At 42.3% G+C, this 24258-nt stretch overlaps 1 protein-coding gene across 1 annotated transcript in view; it reads left to right on the forward strand.

The window, feature by feature from the left end:
* The first annotated feature begins 2323 nt into the window (after nucleotides 1-2323).
* Nucleotides 2324-24258, forward strand: part of ANKFN1 (ankyrin repeat and fibronectin type III domain containing 1) — a 602151-nt gene continuing 580216 nt past the window's right edge. The window contains exon 1 of the mRNA XM_073606641.1: nucleotides 2324-2437. The gene's annotated coding sequence lies outside the window, so the exon portion shown is untranslated. The remainder of the gene's footprint in view (nucleotides 2438-24258) is intronic.

The raw sequence follows: 24258 nt of genomic DNA on the forward strand, positions 1-24258 counted from the left end.
GATTAAACCTTGCATGTGCTGTGATTTGGCTTACTATTCTGCTGGGGATCCCAACGTATTAAGATCTTTTCATTGTTTATAACTCAAACAGAAGGTGGAGGAGTGCAAGGTCTCTAACATCCACCAGCTCCGTGATGTCATCATGGAGGAGTGGAAGAGGACTCCAGTGGCAACCTGTGAAGCTCTGGTTAACTCCATGCCCAAGAGGGTTAAGGCAGTGCTGGAAAATAATGGTGGCCACACAAAATATTGACACTTGACAATAATGGCTGTTTGTTGAGTTATTTTGAGGGGACAGCCAATTTACACTGTTATACAAGCTGTAAACTCACTACTTTACATTGTAGCACTCGGAGGGCGGTGATTCATGCTGTGTGATAAGCTAGATGAGGGGTTTCCAAGACTTCTATTAAAATATCTATGCTGATGCTTCATTGCTGGAGACCATGTTGTATATGTTGTTGGAGCACTATGTTTTTTTGCAACATATCAAGTTCCATTGTTTGTATCATGTGTGACTTGGTATACATGGTCTACTTCCTCAAGATCGTTTTGCCATGCCTGTAATCTGACCATACTTTGAACTCCTGCTCGCTTTTCTGGTTTTATGTATAGTTTTATTTTTTGCACGTTTTTTCTTTTTGTCTGTGAGCCTATTCTTGTTTGATGCCCTTTTTAACCTATACTCAATAAAAAGTATCTGATTAAAAAAAAATAAGGATTTGGGAATTCAAGTGTGTGAAATTAAGAAGAATCTTCACTTTGATCAAGTTAATGCAACCAATTAAAGATATGGGCAGGTACCTTCACACCTTCAGCCGATTCTTAACTCTGGACAGTACATAAATCACAAGAGATCACCACACTTAAATAAGTGAATGGCTGGACCCACTGCAGCTGTAGGTCCCAGGGCGCAGGGGGGTATACACCTGGGTCAGTTGGTAAGAGGTGTGATTATTGCCAGTTGACGTTCAGGTCAAAGACATGTGAGAAACTTTGCAGGACATTTAGAGACTTCTATAAAGAGGTTTCAGCATTGTTCAAGATTTAATAGGTGGTCATCCACAAAAGCAACTCTCTCCTCCGCACAAATGCTGAATGCCCTTGGAGACATGCAGGGCCTTCATGAATGGCTCCCTGGCTATGGCAAACAACGCAAGGGAGAGAAGACAACCCTGGTGTGTGCCTCTGTGCAGTGTGATCAAAGGGGAGCACTGCCCCCCACATGTAGTGGGAAGCTCATTTTCCTCAATGAGCTTGCTTTTTAAGATATACACAGCAGGCTAACTGCGAGTTTATGACAGTGCCTCTTTAATGGTACAGGTTAGCTTTGTATCACCTTTTCTGTGATACAGTAAAACCCTTACAAAAGGCGGAATGCCTACCTCCTTACCCTTCTTTTTACGGCATACTGATGATTACAATATCACAGGTGCACTCAACATTTTCATTAAGTTCTATGACTTTTTTCATCTATCAGCCCACCTCCTCACCCGCTTTTGTCTAACAGCTTCTTTTCAATGAGCTGCCATTGCGAGCAATGTATATAATTTCTTAGAAAGCGAATCTCTGCTTCCCCAGATTGTTTTTGAACATTATAGATTTGTTGCCTCGTGTCAAAGCTAGTGTCATTCTGACAACCAAAGCAGCCACAAACAATCACATATTACAGCAAAACACAGATTTTTAACTTTTGCTGAGTCCATTAAGCGCACCGCAGTGATTTTGGAGAAGATGCATATTGTACCGATACATCATCAGTTGCAGCTCGTCACTAGAGCGTTTCTCAAGCTCCCTTCCTTTTGTGCTGCTATCTTGTAATCACAGTCAATGCTTTGAAATCATCTTGCAGATGTCCCATAGCTATAGATATGGTTACTGTCTGTGTTGCTATGATTGCGAAGAGCATCGGTAGAAGCAGCTTGGCTTTGGAATCATGAAGAGAGCTTAAGCCCCACACAATGAATAGCTGGACACCGTTTCAAGGATTATTGCTCTCCTGCCATTCTCTTTCTGTTCGTCTAATTACTAGGACATGACTGCATTGGTTTTGTAGAAGCATGACCGTGTGACATTAAGCTACTATCACTATTTTTCATGTGTCGACTGCTGCAGTTAATATCACATCTTGAATAACCTGGCCAATTGTTACAGCAGAGACTATTTGCACTACTCTTAGCTGCTAACAGGTTGCCTCGGTACTTGTACACAAGGATGTTGAGTGCAAAGTGTTGATATTTTTTATTTGCTGGTAGCATACATAGTATTTCTGGAATTTTGGAAAGTAAGCAGTATTTTTTGTTTCTCTTGAATATTCACACAGCTCAAAAGCAAGCTAATTTTCTCTGGAGCTGAATGAACTGAAGCAAAAACACTGTGACTTATTGAACAAGGTCTATGAAGCATCACCTGCTCCCACTTCCTACAGTATAAACTGGTGAGTACCATTTGCATTTTTTCATCCATGCCTTTTGTTTTATTAATGCTCTGGCTTTAATTATAATTGTGCTCATTTAGTGCAGTGGTTAAATGTAAAGTGCAGTAACCTGTAGCAACCAATCAGATTCCAGCCCACTGTAAGTAGAGCAATTCTGAATGAATTGTGGTTGTTTTCTGTGAGTTACTATGATTTGCAATTATTTTTCTGTCTTTATTGAATAAAATATTTTGATTTTCTATTTTACTCTGTATGTTTCAATTGAAGTGTTAAACCTTAATAGGGGGTCTATGTTTACAAAAAGTACAGAACTACTTTTGTAGGATGTTTGTCACTATTATATAACCACAGAGCACTAGCTTTATCTGCTCAAATACAATGGTACTCCTAAAGCACCAGTATATTTGACTGAATGGAATGTAACACTGGTTTTCACCAGGGGTGTGTGGAGAATAGGAAGTGTGGAAAGATTAGGTTTTCGTTTATATTGGACAAACCTTTTAAGAAAATCACCCTAAAATGTGAGTTCTTTTTAAAATATTGGTAAACTATACATTTGCGAAAAAGCTAAGTGTCTTACTTAAGAGTACGAAGATTCTGTTCTGTGTAACCTGTAGCAGTCAATCCAATTTTTTTTTTGTTAGCTAGTTTTTATTGAGTATATGCAAATAAAATGTACATTCACATAGGAATATTCTGAATACAGGAGTACACATCCGGTAAGATTTTTTTCCCCTGATTGGTGAATATGAGTTACTGTATGTTTTTTGTCGCATTTGACCTTGGTAAAGATCATTATTTAGCATCTTGATCTCTATGTCTTGGTTTTAGACTGAGATAAACCGTGAATTGGACTTAACTGCTCTGTATGAGCCAATTGGGGTATTTATTTTACAAACACATTGGCTGTAGGATAACTGTTAGGGTATCACGCTGTAGCAATGTGACAATTACATTTTTTATTTTATTGTGAAATGATGATTTGCAAGACAGTGAAATGAAACAGACTAGGACAATACAAATGGCAATTAAATTTTTTGTATAATACAGCTTTTATACAATCCTAGCGCATACATTAATTGGTAACTGAATTATTATTTACAAGATTTTAGCTTGTCCCTCCCTTTCGTGTAGTAGTATACTATGTCTGCATTCCCCTGGAATAGTGTATTGCATGTTTTTGTGGACAAGTGAAACACATCATTTTTAAATTGTGTGTTGTAGTATTTGTATTGTTATTAAAACAAGAACTGAAAAATCATAAACAAAAACAAAAGGACCAATTTTTGACAAAATGGGGACATTTCTAAAAATAGTAATTGAAAGGTTGGCGTAAAACAGGAGTAAGTAATCAATGGGCCCTTTTAAAGTCTACCAACCTGGAGGCAACTGGATAATATGTCAGGCAAGTTAGTAAGAATAAATGAAAGAAAAAACAAATATGGTTCACTAAAGAGGTAAGTAGCATATTAAAGGGAAAAATCTGAATATAGAAGATTCAAGGAAACAGGAGGTGTAGCTGATAGAGGGAGTATAAAAATAGAAAAAAGGAGGCCAAACACATCAGTGCTGCCAAAGCACAGAAAGAGGAGGAAAGTGCTATCTATTAAAAAAGGAGGTGACACCTTTTTTAGGTACATTAGTGATAGAAGAAAAAAATACAATGGGATCACTAAAATGAAAACTGGGCTCAACACTTGTGTTGGGGGAGACCTGGATATAGCAAACTATTTAAACCATTACTTCTGTTCAGTCTTTTCAGCAATAAATTGTACTAACAATGACAAGTTAGGAAATGGAATTGGTTCTAGTGATGGCGGTTCATTTTTAGGATTTCTGGAGACAGAGGTATATGAGGAACTGGCTCAGTTAAAGGGGTTCTAAAGCCTTAAGGTTTTTCACCCTAATGCATAGAATGCAAAACCTTCTGTGCTGCAGCTCCCCCCCCCCCTTTTTACCATAGCCTTATCCAATCCAGTGATGTGCACAAGCTGCATAAGCTGTCTCTCTCCTCATCCTGTGTCAATGGACGCAGCAGCGGGACTGGGGAGCGAGGGAAAGCGGTTTTCCATAGTGGCATCCAATGAAGAGGAGTGGCCTGGAGTGCCAGCGGGGGGACACCAGATGAGGAGGATCGGGGCTGTTCTCTGCAAAACTATTGCACAGAGCAGGTAAGTATAAGCATATTTGTTATTTTTCTAAAATAATAAAGGTTTAGTATCACCTTAAAGCAGAGCCATTATCTTTGATCACCACCACAGCAGTACAGTGTCACCAGACCGGTGCTTTTCATTTATTTTTGCAAATTTTTATTATCTTTGCGCAATACTAGTGCATATGTCCATTTTTTTTCTTTTCTTTTAAAGCATTTGTGTCAATCCTGAAGCAGTTCCGGACATATCAATATAAAAAAAAAAATATATATAATATATTCTTTTGTGTGCCCCTTTAAGCCCCAGGAGTATCCAGCTGGGGTTTGTTCATGCACACACCAGTTCACTGCAATAGCAGGTTATGCTGCATAAATCCGGATGGTTACATCAGATCCCAACCTCCATGACTAACCCCTGTGGGCGTTGCGTAACGCGTCGGATGCGTGACCCAGGTGGAGTTGGGCTAAAACCACTTTCACCTGTCTTACTTGGGCTTTTGTTGGGTGTGTGGTGTTAGGACTTTGCTTTTGTTACCAGACCTGTGCTGTCAGTGTCCCTAATCACTGCCACCCACTCCGTGTCCCTAATCATCCCAATCCACTTGGTGTCACTCATACATAGTGTCCCTGATCACCGCCACACCAGTCATATTGTCCCTGATCACCACCACACCAGTTATTGTCCCTGAACACCGGTACACCAGTTACAGTGTCCCTAATCACCGCTACACCAGTGCAGTGTTTCCTCTGCCTGCCATGTGTATCAACCCTGGCCTGTTTGTTGACCACGTTTCTGCCTGCTGCCTGGACCAGTCCTTTGCCTGTTAGCTGAACATGTCTCAGACCGCTATCTGGACCGACCCATCTGCACATCCCACTGACTGCATTCCTGCAAGGCACCAGGCCAGTGGATGTGGCATTCCTGGGGGCAGCAATATATCAGTAGGCTAGGTTTGCTAGACTTATAGGAGCTAGGACTGCTAAAGGTAACGCTACACTAAGCTATATTCCCTGTTTGCTTGTGTAGAGGTGACCATTACAGTACTTTAGTTCTGACACAATTGGTTGATTTGTGTGATTGGGGTGGGGGGGTGAGTGTTAGTGCTTAAGTTATCCTGACGCCGTGGTTGATATGATGCAGATGCAGCTTGTCACTAGCCTGCCACCACTGCCAGTGCAGCCATTAGATGCAGTTTTTCACTAACCTGCCACTGCAGCCACTAGATGCAGTTTGACCTTTGTAAGGAAAAAATGATTAAATAAATTACTAATAGTAAAGCCTCTCCCCAGCGTTACAGCCTCGCAAGGAATTCCTCCGGAGTGGGAAACCAGCACGCGCGCAGTTGATTTCAGGGTTCTGCTCCTATGGGATCTGAGAGTCTCATGGAGGTGGACCCAACAGTGATGATGCGAGCGATGATGCTCTGATCTCTGCTCACTCACTGCTCACCTTAATTCAGTGCAGCCTGGCTTCAAGCAGGGCACAGACTGGTACCAGTCCATGGTGTGGGAGTTGGGAACCCCCGTTTTAACACTCTCCATATGTATGCCATGTGGCCTGAGCATTAGGAGCTTATACATTTATTGCAGTCATTGGGTGCCATCATTCCTCCCTATTTCCCTTGGTATTATGGATAAAAACTACATGCTGGTAATTTAAGTCCCATGTAACAAACTGGAGGGTGTTTCTGCCTTTTCAGTGCCACAGCTCCATGTGTCCATTCAGACACGGAGGCTAGGCCCCGCCACCTCTCTCCTCATTGGCTCACTGACTTTGACAGCATCGGGAGCCAATGGTGCTCCCCTGCTGTCTCAGCCAATGAGGAGGGAGAGTTCCGGGCAGCTGAGTCTCCCCTGCAACATCGCTGGATAGAGATGGAATCAGGTAAGTATTAAGGGGAGCTGGGGTGGCTGCTGCACACAGAAAGTTTTTTATCTTTTTGCATAGAATGCATTAATATAAAAAAAACCTTCTACCTTTACAATCACTTTAAGTTGCCTCTGTTAAGCAGTGCAACATATCTGATCCCAAGAACAAGGGGAGCAGGCCCAAATCAAGCCTATCGAGCTCCTATTCCACTAACCATTCTGGGGATGCCTGCAGTGCCCCTTCTTAGAGACCTCCAGTGAAGAAAAAAAACATTCAAGAGGCGCTGGGACTTTGATGCAAGTTCATACAAAGTAGGAAAGAAACATTGGGAGAGCTCAGTGGCTTAGGTTAGGCTGCTCACAACAGACAGGGCTACCCTCAAGTGGGTAAAAAACATGCAACAATGAAAGGAGTGCCAGACCAAATGGCAAGAGTCAAAATTAATTTTATTGGTTTGCTCTAAAAACCAGCCAGCATGTTTCAAGGGCCAAAAAACACTCCCCCTTTATCAGGGTTTCAGTTAAAATAGGAAACTTGACTCAGAAGAGGGCTTTCCTGTAAATTTATGTAGGGAAGTTAATTGCAAGACTAGGAGAGTTACTATCCAGCAACATCTGCGTCATCAAAAATGTATGTAAGGAAGTTAATTGCTAGACAAGGAGAGTTGCTATCCAGCAGCATCTGCATGATCAATCAGAAAAAAAAAATCCCCTAGGGGGGACCTGACACTGATAGCCTGGATAGTTGTCCCCTTGATACACTCATTTGTGCCTTTCTTATCACCATTACTTGTGACCCCCTCCTTTGTCTTATCTAGAAAAGAGCTTTCAGCAGCTGTTCTTGAATTTATGCAACTATGCTTGCTTTCTCAGAAAGCAGAGGTCATAAAAATAGTTCCCCTCCAGAATCAGTCCCTGACATACCTGCAGGGGCAAACGTCTCTAAGCCTTCTGTAGCTGAGTCTCTGTCTGATGAAGAGTCTCTCAAATTTTTGATAGAGAATTTTGCCCCCGAGGAGCTGCTAGCAGGTGCCATTGCTCCCAGGCTTAAAAGTACCTCAATCGTTTCTGTTGATGCGGTGCGCACCACCTTAAAATTGGAACAGCTGTAGCTAGAACACACCTTACTTGAATCTGTAAGGTGACTGAAAGCTTCTGATTAACTATTTACTTCTCTTAAACACCTTACAGACCAAATATTCATTTCATGAGGCATAAAAAAAGAAGTGGACTGTTAACCTGATGATATCCTGGATTAACAAACTGCTGACCATACCCTTTTGTGGATGCATTGGTTTTTAACCACTCCAGTACTCGCCTGTAATTCACCTTTATTAGCTGGCCATTTTTCAGTTTTCAGCAATGGCGGCTGGTGCTCCATCAGTCGGTGGCAGCAGACGGACCTGACCACGGACCCCCCATCACTCCAGCAGCCTGCACCTACCCCCCCGGTCACCAGCTCACTCGCCCTGTGCTGAAAGGTGGAGATGGTGGTTTCTTCCCTCAGTCTCCTCTGTGTCCTGACTCCGTCTGTCGGGCTTCCCATGGGCCTCCTCGACCTTATGTCTCCTCCTCCTTCCTTCTGATAGGCCAATATAAAGGCTTCTCCTTTCAGGCAATCGGGAAACGGGTCTCACGACTTGCATCCTGATTGGCCAAGAGGAGAATTAGTGTGATAATAGCGAATGTTCATTCTCTATTGTCACACAACTGGGTGGGCTCAGAGCGCAGTGCTCTGCTCCCCTAGCCCACCCTTTTTTGAAGGCGCCTTACATGAAGCTTAGGGGGCCGGACACAAGGATAGGGGGATCAGCGCCTGTGCGCCCCTGATGGATGGGCCACAACTGGCTTTCAGTGCTGTGATAGTTTGACTGACAATTACTTGGTCATGTAACAATGCTCAAATAAATGTTATAATATTTTTGAACTGTATCTTTATAAAGCTTTCTTTCACTGATTTTTTTTTTTTTTTACTCTACTATATAACGGAAAAAAAAGACCAAAGATTTGGGGAAAAAAATAATTTTCCCCCTATCTTCTGTTCTAAAACATAAGAGACAGTTGTTTCTCTAAATGGAAAGTACTCTGGCAAATCCTAATCTTTTTAAGCCAGGTCTGAATCAGCATTTGACCTTGGCTATTATCAAAAGGTTTTTCTCTGACCTTCTGGTCTTATTCCATGTAGCCCCTCCTGTGCAACTACCTGTGACTCTGTAGGATTTAAATTTGGGCCTGTTGGCATGTCATAGGTTTGCATTTAAACTCATTTAGCGGTCGACTTTCACTCACAAGGTTGCTTTCCTTGTTGCTATCACCTCTGAGAGGCATGTGTCAAAAAAAAGACAAATAAGGCTGCTAAGATAAAAGGCGGTATAACTGTGATCTTCAAATGTAGACATGCAAAACAATACTGTAGCGCCTTATATAACATAATGAATATGACATGTGAATAAACGGTGTAAAAAAATATATATATAAAGTCCAGTAATCCAAAAAAACAAAGCGTCCCAAAATGTGTATTCAGTGATGAAAAATATAAGTATAACACCACCAGTGTTCATATAGATATTCCTCAGGAGGTGCTTCAGTGACTAGCCACCAATACTGAGTGAAATTTTAAACTCATCAGAGTGAATGGCTACCATTACAGCAGCATAAGTGCCCAAGAGCCAAGAGAAAATTCCAAAAGTGTAGTCCGTTTAATAGAAAAACATATAACAGCCAAGGTAAATCAAGGGCATTAAATCTTGTAAAACTCAGCACCAGAATCTCTGCCCGACGTGTTTCGTCTAATGGGACATTATCAAGGGGTCTATATGAACACTGGTGTTATACACAGTATTTTTCTTCACTGAATACACATTTTGAGATTGGTAGCTATGCCAAAGTAGTATTCCTCATAAGATGGTTTCGGCCTTTCACCTTTACCATTACAAATATAAATATATATACGCTGCGCTAAAAGGCAAGAAATGCACAGTAAATAATTGATCTCAAATTAAATAAATAATGAACCAGTGAATTATAAATGTTAATACACATATATCAATATCTATATATATATCTATATCTATATCTATATCTATAGATATAGATATAGATATATATATATATATATATATATATATATATATATATATATATATATATATATATAAAAAAGCAGCAATATATCAAAGTGCTTCTGTGCTTTCATATAGTGCCAAATATGTCAATAATGACCGTGCTGAAAAAGTGATTTAAATCATATAACAAAGTGCTCATGTGCATGCAAGTAGCGACCAATTGCGTCACTAATCCAGTAGTGATAAAGGTCCATGTAATCCAAAAGCTGTGATCCAAGTGGTGCTAAGGTGTCATCACTCAGGTGCCCCCCTTAGGTAATAAATGCTCACCTTGGAGCGTGCGACTTTGCGATTAAGCTAAGTCAAAACACGCATGTGAACCGCCTCTGGGCTCTATGATGGTATTGGGCTCCTGGATTCCTCAGCATACTCCAACCGGGATATGAAACAGGAAAAACTCGATAGTGCAAGTACAGTTTAAACCGTTTATTAAATAAAGCAAAAAGGATCCCCTTCAGGGGTACTCACACAGATTAGGTGCGTCAGTGCACCGTTCTATACTAAGCCTATACTGGTGTATACCAATGGTGGTATCGGGATGATGCGGGCGTCCTCCTCAGTGCACAAGATGCCTGCTGTGCCGTCCTGACCCCTCCCCAAGGCGTATCGATGCAGGGATTACGCATCTACTTCAGGGGGAGATTTTGGTCTGGGAATTGATGGCTCACAGGATTGTCTTTCTATTTTTACCTTTACCATTACATTGTCCTTCATCTGTCTGTACGTTACATTGAAAGAAAATTTCCCTTCGCTGCTTATATGTTGTTTGGGCTGTACAGGTTTACCTTTCAGCCAATCCATCCATTAAAAAAACTGACTTTGCCATTACCATTGGTCTCATTTCTCAAGTGGCTCAGACAGATCATTGTACAAACGTATGTCTTAAGGACAGGGTTCCATCCTTTCTTTTTAAGGCACAATCTATCTGTGATTGCTTCTTGAACTTTTCAGCATCAGGCAACTTTTTGTCCCAAATTTGTTATGCTGCCACCCGGTCTTCTGTTTATTTATTCTCTTTTTTTTTTCAGGTGGATGTTAGGGCCTCATTTGAATGCAGTTTTAGGATGTATGGTCCTTCAGGCAGCTCTTTGGGCTGCAGGCTGCCTCCTGTTTTACTGTTTTTGTTATGTGGGTCTGTGAGACCCTTTTCTCACTGGAGCGTTTTGCAGGCGCTATAGCATTAAAAATAGTGCCTGCAAACTGCCCTAAAACAGCTGCTCCATCCACTTGAGTATGCAAGCCCGAAAACTGGAGCGTTGCGCTGGCAGGGCGTCAGAAAAGTCCTGCCAGCAGCTTCTTTGGAGCGGTGAACTCACCGCTCCTTCCCATAGAAATCAATAGGGCAGCGTTGTCATATCGCCGGCAAACCGCCACTCCGGCGGGATTTTGTGGGCGAATGTAACCCCTTTTCGGCTGCTAGCTGGGGTTTAAACCGCCCGCTAGCGGCTGAATAGAGCCACTAAAACGATGGTAAAGCGGTGCTATAAATAGTGCCGCTTTACCACTGACTCCTGGGCGCCGGCAGTGTGAAAGGGGTCTTAGTGTTTTTTTGTTACTGTTGCCCACCCCTCAGTTCAACTGCGTTTGTCTCAGAACTGAATCCTGTGTCCCTGAACATGAAAGATAACAGGATTTTTGTACTTACCGTAAAATCTGTTTCTTGGAGTTCAGTAAAGGATACAGGTCCCACCTCTCTGCATTTGTCTGCTACATGCTCGTCTGCTTAAACATATAGGGAATGTAAAAGTAATTGCGACAGCTGATTTGAGCCTGCACCTTTCAGGTGCTCTGATTCTTTATTTTATTTTTTTAACAGAAAATTTTTATTCGACAAATCAGCATTACAATACAAAATAATACAGTACATTCAAAAAAAAAAAAAAAATAAGGACAAAGGCAGGAAAAACTACCTTCACCCAGCAGTCATAGTTTAGCAAGTGTTCCAGCAGTGCAGGTGTCATAAGCATCAGTTATCATTACACATCAGGGCACGATATTGTCAGTAAAACCTCACAAATATTATGTAAATATCCAATATTCAAGTGGGCCGGGGGGGGTGGGGGGGTGGAGGGGGAGAAAGAAGGGAAAGATGCAGCAAAGCGAGGAATACTCTGAGTGATTAAAGGAAGCGGGGGGGGGGGGGTGGAGCACAGGAGAGAAGGGGGAGAAACCAGGTACGAGGGAAAAGGCACGAGACAGAGAATATCCGCCAGTGTAATTCAAGTCATAATTAGGGGGAAGGGGGTTCAGGGTCATCAGAGGCGTCTATCCAAGAGGACCAGATTTTATCAAACTTCTTTGGGCGTTGTCTACTTTCATAAGTCATTCTATACAGAGGAAGTACCTGAGGTCACCGATCTCCTCCATGTGGCCAGAGTAGGAGGTTCCTCTAGTTTCCACTTCAGTAGAATTTCACATCTTGCATAATATAACGAGAAGGTAAGACACAACTTAGAATACCTGTCTCCCTCAACATCTTCCAAATGGCTTAGTAGTAGTATTTGAGGATCAACCTGTATATTCAATCCTGTTACATTGCTAAGTGTAGAAGTCACCACCATCCAATAAGGTCGGAGTTTGGGACAGGACCAGACCATGTGCAAGAAGGTTCCCACCTCCTGTTTGCACCTCTGACAGTTCGGGTCTCTTTGATGGTAAATGCGCGCCAATCTCCGTGGGGTGAAGTACGCCCTGTGTAAGAACTTAAATTGTATGAACCTATCTTTTGCAGCAATCATCGAAGGAATTAATGAAATTAAACACTCCTTCCATTCCTCTTTGTCGAGGGATGGGATATCCATCCTCCATTTTTCCCAGGTTTTGCTTAGTTTGGTGTCATACTCTACTGTAAGATAAAAGTGTAATGTCGAGAGAGGCGTCCCCATCACACTGGAGATCAAGACGCTCAATGGAGTCCAACTCCAAAGTGAGGGGGGCAGGGAACTGGGCCTCAAAGGCGTGCTTCAACTGCCAGTATCTGAACTGAAAAGAGAATGGAAGTGCGTATGTTTGGTTAATCGCCTGGAAAGTCATAATCCTACCATCCTGCACTATGTGCTTTAAGATAATAATTCCCTTTTTCTCCCATTCTGATTCTTTATTTGATTAATAAAGAGCAAATTATCTCTCTTCCTAATGAACCATTTAATTTATTTATTTTTTAGCCCTGGATCACACCAGTGTGATTTGACAGTTCAGAATCGCATGACAAGTCACACCCCATTTCTTGAAATGGAACCGTTCAAGTCGTTGCCACTCAAGTTGCAGCAACTTTGAAAAAGGTTCCTGCACTACTTTTTTTGCGACTTCATTGTGACTTGCATTGAATTCTGTTAAATGAGGTTGCAAGCCGCTATGAAATGGCACATCAGAATCGCACTGATCAGCGGCTTTGAATCACGCTGAAGTAACTCGGTTTCAAAGCCACACTGGTGTGAACCAGGGCTTATGCCCTGTACACACGACCGGTTTTGCCATCGGAATAAACTCTGAAGGTTTTTATGACGGAGTTCCGACAGAATTCCGCTCAAGCTATCTTGCAAATACACGGTCACACCAAATTCCGACTGTCCAGAACGCGGTGACGTACAACACGTATGACGGGACTAGAAAACGGAAGTTCAATAGCCAGTAGCCAATAGCTTCCATCTCGTACTTGCTTCAGAGCATGCATCGTTTTTGGTGCGTCGGAACAGCATACAGACTAGCGTTTTTTCCGATAGTAATTTGTTCCGTCAGAAAAATATAGAACATGTTCTCTAAGTCCGTCTGAATTTTCAGCAAAAAAAGTCCAATGGGGCATACACACGGTCTGAATATACGATGAAAAGCTCCCATCGGAATCTTTCTGTCGGAAATTTCACTCGTGTGTACGCGGCATAACTGTGTGACAGTGTAGCAATTTTTGTTTTTTCTTAAGCCCCGGTTCACACAGGGGCGGCACGACTTGCAGGTCTCCTCACCGAGGCGACCTGCACACGACTTCCACGGCGACTTGCAAAACGACTTCTGTATAGAAGTCTATGCAAGTCGCCCCCAAAGTAGTACAGGAACCTTTTTCTGTCGGAAATTTCACTCGTGTGTACGCGGCATAACTGTGTGACAGTGTAGCAATTTTTGTTTTTTCTTAAACCCCGGTTCACACAGGGGCGGCACAACTTGCAGGTCTCCTCACCGAGGCGACCTGCACACGACTTCCACGGCGACTTGCAAAACGACTTCTGTATAGAAGTCTATGCAAGTCGCCCCAAGTCGCCCCCAAAGTAGTACAGGAACCTTTTTCTAAGTCGGAGCGACTTGCGTCGCTCCTATTAGAACGGTTCCATTGTACAGAACGGGAGGCGACTTGTCAGGCGGCTAGGTCGCCTGACAAGTCGCCCCTGTGTGAACCGGCACTTATACTGAAAATACATTTTTCAGATGTTACAACATAGATCCATATCTCCCAACCTTCTGAGATGGGAATGAGAGACACCTATTAGCAAAGGTATATAGGCATACCCCCATCACTCCCCTTTAAAGGAGAATTGTACAAATAAATAAATAAATAAATAAATAAATAAATAAATGTTGAACCCACAAGTGCTCTTTTTTTTTTTTTTTTTTTTTTTTACCACTACTATTTCTTTATACTGGCTTTTGAAATTTACAAATGCAGCAATTTAGACATTGGATGACAGATTTAGCACTGAAACACTTTTTGAAAATTAAAAAGTGCATTTTATATACAACTCTATAGATCAGAAAAAAATGAGGGACAAATGAGGAGGAAAGAGGGACTTTGTTCCAAATCAGGGACAGTCCCTCGACATCAGGGACAGTTGGAAGCTATGTAGATCAGATCAATTTACCACATACACATTATATTTATCACATGAACTTTATTTTATTTTTTTATTTTTTTTTTTTTTACTGTAAATGTCAATTCACAAAGGTTATCTAAGTGTATGGTTAAATAAATAGCAGGATTTATTTATATGGGGGTTGTTTCACATGCCTGTTTTTCTGTCCATCCGGTCTTAAGATTTACAGCACAGTCATGTCTGCAACAAAGCAATAGTTTGCCCACAACCTGATTGGAGAGGGAGTAACAGCATTTTGATAACTTCAGCATAGCAGGATGCTCTCTTCTCCCATCAGCACATTCTTTTTCAGTATGTTTCTATTGCTCCTTAGCTGCCCCTCCCTTCTCCAGACTAAAGTGCTATTGTAAGGGATTATAAGAGGTTCATATCAAATAAATTCAGATATTTACACTAGTAGTATTTAAAAACATGTTAAATCTTTCTTAATGAATATACAGTACAACTGAATTATTTGTTGTTTTACAGTATGTCTGCCTATAGTTAAGATTTAAATTACAGCTATCTTTGATGAATTTTAAAAAAAAATGCCCATCTAACTGTGTAATTTTCACCTACATGTGTAATACTCTAACAAATTGTCATGTTACTTTATGTCAGTAAATTATTGCATGAATTTTTACTAGTATAGCTCTGTCAGTTTTTCCACAGTGGAATTGTTATTGTAAATGTCAGCAGAGACTGCTGACACCAAAAGGAGCCAAAATATCCTAAAACACCCATTTTCTTAACTGCCATCTGAGGCACTGACCTGCTGATGTTGACAACTGGCAACACAGGCACGAAGGTACCGTTCAGAAGGGCCTTCTAACAAGATTTGTGAGGCAGAAAAATGTCCCCGGCACCTAAATGAGGGGACTGGAAGTCACAGTCTAAGCCGAGTGACGGCTCACTACCACTTCTGATTGCTCCAAGATTTCACTTTTCTTTCAGTAAAATACTTTTTAACATTATTCTTGATTTTTCCTCCTGCTAGTTTGAAGTCATACCTTCCTTTTCTTGAGCTCTGCTTCATATTGAAATACTGCCCTCCAGAATCTTCTTCAAATCCCTAATGCATATTAAAGTGGTTGTAAAACCTCACATATACCCAGTAAAGAGAATAGCTTCAGATGATACACAGAAATGAAACAAATCTCCCTACATAAGTTTTACTTACCGTATATATCTGCTGTCTTCCACTTTCTACACCCTTTCATATGTGCAAATTGTGTTACAAATCTTTCTTCTTACTTCAGCAGTACATAGGGGTGGGTGGGGAGACTGGACTTACACTCTGTAAGAGCTGATTGGAGGAAAGGGACCCCCCCCCCCCAGAGGGATGAAGGAACATGCAGAGCTGTAGTCTGAATAGACAAGCTCCCTGCTTGTCTCCCTCTAAGCACCCTCCTCGACACAAATTTTCAGCTGCTGTTATCTCACTTGTCGGATAACTTCTCAGATGTGACTCATGCTGATAAAAGAGGAACGAAGCACCAGAGAGAAACGACACTTAGAGCTTTGGAGAGAGACAAGTAAACACTACAGATACATGTGCTTAGTTCAAATTTCATGAATGGGGTTTACAACCACTTTAAAGATTTCAGTCATGTCCAATCCTTTCTCCTCTCCTGAAGGTTATACCTCCATCCTTGCCCAATATTTCTCTTCCTTTTTGAAACATTTTTGTTGCTTTTCTCTGGACTCTCTCTGTCTTACAAATATCATTTTTTAAGTGAGGTCTCCACAGCTGGACATACTATTATAAATGGGGCTAACTAAAGCTTCATATATTAAAATTGAGATTTTCTTTCTTTCTACTGCATATGATTCTTCTAGTGATGCAGCCTAGAATTCTATTTACTTGCCCTGCTGCCAATCCATAGTGCCTTATAACAGGAGCACTGAAGTTGTTCTCTTAGTCAGTTAATCTCTCCCTGTTCCCCTCTCCTACCCTCCTCTGTGCTCACATTAGAAATCATAAGTCACCACTGCAAACTGGAAGCAGGGTGAGCTGAGGTGCTCTGAGAATTGACTGAAATTACTTCAGTGCTTCTGCTGTGTACTTTGGGGGGGGGGGGGGGGTGAAGTGCTCCACAGTGTCCACAGCTACAAAGATCAATTAGGCCTTTTTTAAAGCTCATTTACTGAATAGAAATACATTTACATTCACTTTACATTCTGCTTTCTGTCTTTTGTTTTCCTTTTTAGTTATTGTTCACATTACCTTATTCTTCCCTCCCCAAAGGAATTAAGAATAATAGACATCCATTGAAGATATCAAGGCTCACATATTATTATTATTATACAGGATTTATATAGCGCCAACAGTTTACACAGTGCTTTACAACATGAGGGCAGACAGTACACTTACAAAACAAATCAATACAGGAGGGATCAGAGAGCCCTGCTCGTTAGAGCTTACAATCTAGAAACCAATACATCGAGTTAAGTCCTGGTGGAAATAAATATAAGTTAGAAGAGGTGGCATGTTCAGTCAAAATGGTTCACATCTTCATAAAGTTAGATTGACATCCTCTATGTGTAATATCACCTTCCTAGCCATAAACAGCAGTTCATTGAGAAGTGTTCATTCCATATTGCTAGGGCTCACATTTTTTAATATAGCTAAGATACAAGCTTGCAGGGTGGGTGGAATTGAGCAGCCCAACACAAGTCATGGATAATGTTGAGGATGTGCTCCCAAATTTGCTTATAGCAGGGCGAGCCCATATCAAATTGGTAAAACGGCCTGTAAGCTAGAGCATTTTAGAGAGGTAGCATGGGTTGCAGGAGAGAATTTAGACATTCTAGTTGGGGTAAGATATATATCCACTGGAGTGAAGAAAAAGCAGGTTAAACCATGGCAAACTTAATAGAGAGGATTTGTGAGCATGGGTGTTGCACCCCAATTGAGAAGTCTGGATAAAACGGGAGTGTTGTGTTCTTATAGCAGAGGGGTCACCCTATTCTTGCAGCATGGAGTATGGTGTCTCAATTCCTTTAGTTAAGGAGCTTGGCAATAAAGTTGAAAGTGGGTCCCCCAAATAGAGGGGGAGTTGAGAGAGACAAGGGGGGGTGCTCTCAACCACACGGGCCTCAGAGAAGGCCTCATGACCAAATAGCAACACCAGCAAGTGATCCATGAAGTCCTCTGGGTGCTTGCCCTCATCACATGCCCAAGGGAGCACCACTGGCAGAGTAAACTTGTAGGGCAAAAAGTGTGCTGTAAACATTTTTTTCTCCACATTCCCTTTTTAGTAGACATAATATTGTTTGGCATTAACAAATTTAACATGGAAATGGTATCAAAAGTATATCATTTGATCAGCCCCAGGACACGTGTTCAGTTATCTGCATGAAATTTAGCTTGCACTGTAAACAACCACTAGCCTAATTTTAGATTATCTGATTTGATTTTGTTGATTCTCAGAATGTTTCTGCAGCAAAGAAATGGATTGTCACAGTTGCTGTATGTTAGTAGAGTTTGGGGAATATTCCACATGATTGATGCATGACTAAGACAGAGGCACGCAACTGCAGAGCACTTGGAAATCTTCGCTCAGCAATGAAACATTTTACCTTTTTCTTTCTTGGTAGTAAGAGTGGTCTGGCACACCGTTATGGCATCCAGGATATTAGCTATGTCCCCATATGTTATTGCCTGGTTTCCACTAGCAGCACCAGGTGAATTTGTGAATTTAGGTGAGGCTCATACACTTTCTGCTGCTTGCATTAGAACTTGTTTAAATTAAGCCTCATATGTCCCTAACTGGAGGTGTCATAGCTGGAGTAAGATATGTCCAAGGCAGATGGGTAAATTTGCAGCTAAAACACAGGATAGGGTCAGCATAGATCACTGTGGAGGAGATTGTTTGGGCAGAAACAGGGCTTACTCCATAAGCAACCAGGCCAATTACTTTCTCCTTTACCCATTTTATTATTTTTTTTCTGTTTCAATGTATTTATTGGTTTTAAGCCACAATGTAAGAACTCAAAAGCATTATATAAGTCGCCCTCACAGGGGCTAAGGAATGATCAGGTATTACAAAAGAATCCAAAAGGAATACAAACAAAACAATCATAGTAAAAACTTCTTGTGATTGGGGTGATATTGAAGGATAATTAAGGTAAAAGGGAAGGGAAAAGGCCATACACCACAACCTATTCACAGTCCTCCCAGGGGAGGTCCCATTGCTGAGACTGACGCCAAAGGATGGAGTCTGTAAGAACAGAAAGAAAATAAGAACCAGAAAGAAAGTAGGAGGGCATAAGAAGGGACAAAGTCTAGAGAGGGAAGGCGAAAAAGGAAGGAAAAAGAACTCAGAGGAGGCCCGAACAAGCCAGTTGGAGTGAGGGAAACTCATAGGAAATCCAGGGTTCACAGGCTTTGAGATATTTGGCATGTGAGTCGTTCACAATGCTAGATATCTTCTCATGAAGCATCAAGGCAGTCATACGTGACTTCACCCCCTGCAACACGCGGGGTCTTCCAGGCCTGGGCTATGGTCCATTTAGCAGATATAAAAAGATAAGTAGCCAGCTTCTGCTGGGATGCATATAGGCTGGGAATCAGGCAATAGGGCCAACTTTTCGTCCCTGCGAACTGTTATATGGAAGAGGGTCTGAAGCAGGCCGAAAACCCTGGACCAGAACCCCACCAGTCTTGGGCAGGACCATCAGGTATGCAGGACATCTCCCCTTTGCCCACCGTTATGAAAGGGTGGCACAGTGGTGTAGTGGGTAGTACACTCGCCCAGCAGTAAAAAGGGTTGATGGTTTGAATCCCAACCACAACACTACCTGCCTGGAGTTTGCATATTCTTCCTGTGCCTGCGTGGGTTTCCTCTGGGTACTCCGGTTTCCTCTCACACTCCAAAGACATGCTGGTAGGTTAATTGGCTTCTGTCCAAAATTGGCCCTAGTATATTAATGCGAGTTGGGGACCTTGGATTGTGGGCTCCTTGAGGGTAGGGATCAATGTGAGTGTGCGATGTATGTGTGGAGCGCTGCGTAAATTGACGGCGCTATATGGGTTCCTTAAATAAAATAATATAATAAATGAGTATCTTAATGAAACACAATGTATAGGGATAGGGACAATTGTAGACACAAAGACACTCACTCAGGTTGTCACTACTCCCCAGGGTAAGCATGGGCGACCCAAGCAGGGACCCAGTACCACCTAAAAAGAACATTATATGCGGTTTCGAGCATGTTTGTATTGAAAGAGCATTTTCCAATTGTTTTCCAAGCCTTACTCCAGTCCTCTAAATTTACTGGCGACTGGAGGTCCCGCTCCCATTGAGACAAGTAGGAGAGGGATGCTGATGACATGTGTCTCTTCAAAGATGCGTAGATGGCCGAGATAAAGCCAGCGGCCTTTGGGGAATGCTTACACGCATGTTCGAAGAAGGTTTTTCGATAGGGGTAGGAAAACGTGTGGCGCAGGGCTGCAATCCAATGTTTTAGTTGAAGAAAACGAAAATGCTCCCTGGCTGGTGCCTTGTGTATCTCACAAATGGCCTCCCAAAAAGGGAAGGAGCAGGAGGAGAAAAAATCTTGGACCCGCATTAAGCCCCGGAAGAGCCACCAGGAGAACACCAGGAGTTCCATCAAACCTGGGGGAAAGAGGGGGTTACGCGTGATAGGCAGCAGGGGCAGAAAGGAAGACATTAAATTACCCGAGTAGCGGACTGAATCCCATAACCTTAGACTATGCAACATCATGGGCCTCAAGGAGAGAGGACGTGATTTATGGGGAAGCCACAGCAAGGCCTGTATTGAATATGGATCACAGTTGGGCAGTTCAAACAACACCCAAAAAGGGACATCTGAGGCCACACGAAGCATAGCCAGCGGGGAGATCTGCGCCACCACATAGTATCTAGGAACCTTGGGGACCCACAAACCCCCTTGTGGCCTATAAATATATAGAGTGGATCTAGAAACTCTGGGGCGTTTCTGGGCCCAGATGAATGGGAGACCCTTTACCCATTTTTAAGTTGATTGGTTTCACATTTATAGGTCAATATGATAAAAAAAAAAAAAAAAAAGCTACATATCCCCTTTAACACTTTAAAAAAAAACATCAATCCAAGGTATAATTAAAAAGAAAGAACTGACAGGACTCTTTGAATTGTTGAAATCAATATTCATAGCCTATGAACTAAAGTTCAAAGCGCTGGTCATTTGTTCTTGACAGCATCACAAATGAGCAGTACAGCGTAGAGAGAAGGATGACATTTAATACTCAGGGGTTCCAGAGGCTTGTACACCGCCGTTGTATTATCTTCCTAATGCATGTGCTTGCTGATGGTATTGCAGTTTGTGAAACAGATACTGAAAGGATATATCATCCCCAAGAGAAGGGGACAAAAGCCATTGGTGTCAAAACAGTTCCTAATACAGTTGCATGTTGGAAGACAGTACAGCAATGTTATACTAAAGCAGCAGTGCAAATTAAATTCCATGCAGATAACTGAACATGTGTTTTGGGGCTGATCAAATACAATACTTTTAGTACCATTTTCATGTTAAATTCACCTTGCCAGCAATGCACCCTTAACCACTTGCCAACTGGGCACGTAAACCCCCTTCCTAACCAGACCAATTTTCAGCTTTCGGTGCTCTCACATTTTGAATGACAATTACTCAGTCATGCAACACTGTACCCATATGAAATTTTTTTCCTTTTTTTCACACAAATAGAGCTTTCTTTTGGTGGTATTTAATCACCGCTGGGTTTTTTATTTTTTGCGCTATAAAAGAAAAAAGACCGAAAATCCTGTAAAAATAAAAAAATGCATTTTTCTTCATTTGTTATAAAATTTTGCAAATTAGTAATTTTTCTTCATATATTTTGGGCAAAATTTATACTGCTACATATCTTTGTTAAAAATAACTCAAATCGTATATTATTTGGTCTTTGTGAAAGAAGTCCATGTGAATAGAGTCCACAAGCTATGGTGTCAATCTCTGAAAATTGATCACACCTGATGTACTGACTGCCTATCTCATTTCTTGAGACCCTAAGGGTCGGTTCACACTGAGGCAGCACGACTTACAGCACGACTGCCTCAGGCGACCCAGGACACGACTCAGCGGCGACTTGCAAGACAACTTCTGTATAGAAGTCAATGCAAGTCGCCCCGAAAGTCGTACAGGAACCTTTTTCTAAGTCGGAGCGACTTGCGTCGCTCCGATTAGAACGGTTCCATTGCACGGAACGGGACGCTACTTGTCAGGGACTAGGTCGTCTGACGAGTCGTCCCAGTGTGAACCGGGGCTTACAAGCCAGGAAAGTACAAATACCCCCCAAATGACCCATTTTTGGAAAGTAGACATTCCAAGGTATTCAGTTAGAAGCATGGTGAGTTTTTTGAAGTTCTAACTTTTTCCCACAATTCTTTGCAAAATCAAGATTTTTTTTTGTCTTTTTTTTTTTTTTCTCACAAAATTGTTATATTAGCAGGTTATTTCTCACACAGCATATGCATAGCACAAATTACACCCCAAAACACATTCTACTATTCCTCCTGAGTATGGCGATACCACATGTGTGACTTTTACACAGCGTGGCCACTAGGGATGGGCCGAACACCCCCCTGTTCAGTTTGCAGCAGAACATGCGAACAGGCAAAAAATGTGTTTGAACACATGAACACCGTTAAAGTCTATGGTACACGAACGTGAAAAATCAAAAGTGCTAATTTTAAGGGTTAATATGCAAGTTATTGTCAAAAAAAGTGTTTGGGGATATGCCCCAGGGGACATGTATCAATGCAAAAAAAAGTTGTTGCTGTTTTTTTTGGGAGCAGTGATTTTAATGCTTAAAGTGAAACAATAAATTTAAAATATTTCTTTACATTTTGTACCTGGGGGGTGTCTATAGTATGCCTGTAAAGTGGCCCATGTTTCCCGTGTTTACAACAGTCAGAGAGCAAAATGACATTTCTAAAGGAAAAATAAGTCATTTAAAAGTACTAGCGGTAGCGCCGGCAGCTATAACGAATTGTCTAGTCTCTGCAATACTCATAAAAGTCATTGAAAAAACTGCCTGGGGTTCCCCCACAGTCCATTACCAGGCCCTTTGGGTCTGGTATGAATATTAAGGGGAACCCCGAACCAAAATTAAAAAAAAAAAAATCCATACCAGACCCTTATCCAAGCACGCAACCTGGCAGGCCGCAGGAAAGGAGGGGGGGACGAGAGAACGCCCCCCCCCGAACCATACCAGGCCACATCACCCGTAACAGTTATACAGTGATCACTGGTGAAAGGTTTAACTAGGGGGCAATCAGGGAGTTAAAACCTTTACTAGGTAGTATATGGGGGGTACCTGACGCTATAAAAACCTCATGTTGAAGCTAAATACTTACCTGGCTAGCAAGTGTCACCTGTGACACTAATACGGCGATCAGAAAAAAGATTAGTGACACTGGTGATAGAGGTTAACTGGGGGGGTGATTATTTATTCATTTCAGTTACTTATATAGCGCCGTCAATTTACGCAGCGCTTTACATATACATTGTACATTCACATCAGTCCCTACCCTCAAGGAGCTTACAATCTAAGGTCCCTAACTCACATTCATACATATTAGGGACAATTTGGACAGGATTCAATTAACCTACCAGCATGTCTTTGGGGTGTGGAAGGAAACCGGAGTACCCGGAGGAAACCCACGCAGGCACAGGGAGAACATGCAAACTCCAGGTAGGTAGTGTCGTGGTTGGGATTCGAACCAGAGACCCTTCTTACTGCTAGGTGAAAGTGCTACCCACTACACCACTGTGCCGCCCAGGGGTTAAACCTTTATTAGTGGGGGTTAGGGAGGTACCCTAGACCTAAAGTGGCCTACCACTAACTGCCCTACCACTTATAACAGTCACAAATGACACCAATGCAGTAATCAGTAAAAAAAAACAAAAAAAAACTGCTATTGGTGTCACTGTGACGGGGGGTGCAGGGGGGTGATTGGGGGGTGAATGGTGTTCTACTGTAAGTGCAGTGTTGGTGCACTTACTTGGATGTCTTCTCTCCTCGGAAGCCAGAATGAAAAGGCTTCACGAGGAGCGATGACATCACTTCCTCTGCTTCTGTTTACAGTTCAGAAGCAGGGGAAGCTTCTCACTTGCCAGGAGCGATCATGAGGGGGTGGCCATGATGGCCTCCCCCTCAGCATGGATTGTTCCTGGAGCTAATCCGACTGCCGTAGGCTCTGGGGGGGGGGTCCGGTTGGACACCCCGCCCGCGGGCAGGCAAGGACGTACAGGTAAGCCCTTATGCCTGCCCGTGCCATTGTGCCGACGTACAGCAGCGTGCGGCGGTCAGCAACTGGTTAAAGAGGAGCTCCAGTCTCCCAAAAAATAATTACAGTCAGCAGCTGCTACAAATACTGTAGCCCGCTGACTTTTAATAGGACGCTCACCTGTCCAGGGATCAAGCGATATCGGCATCTGAGCTGATTCTTCAATTGTAAGTAAGGGAAACCGGCAGTGAAGCCTTCAGGCTTCACAACTGGTTTCCTACTGCCCATGTGCGAGTCGCGCTGCGCTTTGCCAATGGTCCCACAGTCTTGTGCGTGTCCCAGAAGGCTGTGGGGGGGAAGGAGGGGCAAACATGTTTATAGATCGTTGTGGCCATCTGAGCCGCCCCCCCCCCCCCAAAAAAAAATGCCAAATGTGACAGTGGAGAGGGGGAGGGTGCAAACAAGTAGAGCTTCACCTTTTGGGTGGAGCTTCACTTTTTTTTTTAAAGAGAAGGAGGGTATAGGGTAAAAAAGCCCTTGATCTTAGCACAATAGTTTATAGAAGGACGATGTGTAACAA

The sequence above is a fragment of the Aquarana catesbeiana genome, linkage group LG12, assembly GCF_042186555.1.
Source record: "Aquarana catesbeiana isolate 2022-GZ linkage group LG12, ASM4218655v1, whole genome shotgun sequence".
NCBI classification, from domain to species: Eukaryota; Metazoa; Chordata; class Amphibia; order Anura; family Ranidae; genus Aquarana; species Aquarana catesbeiana.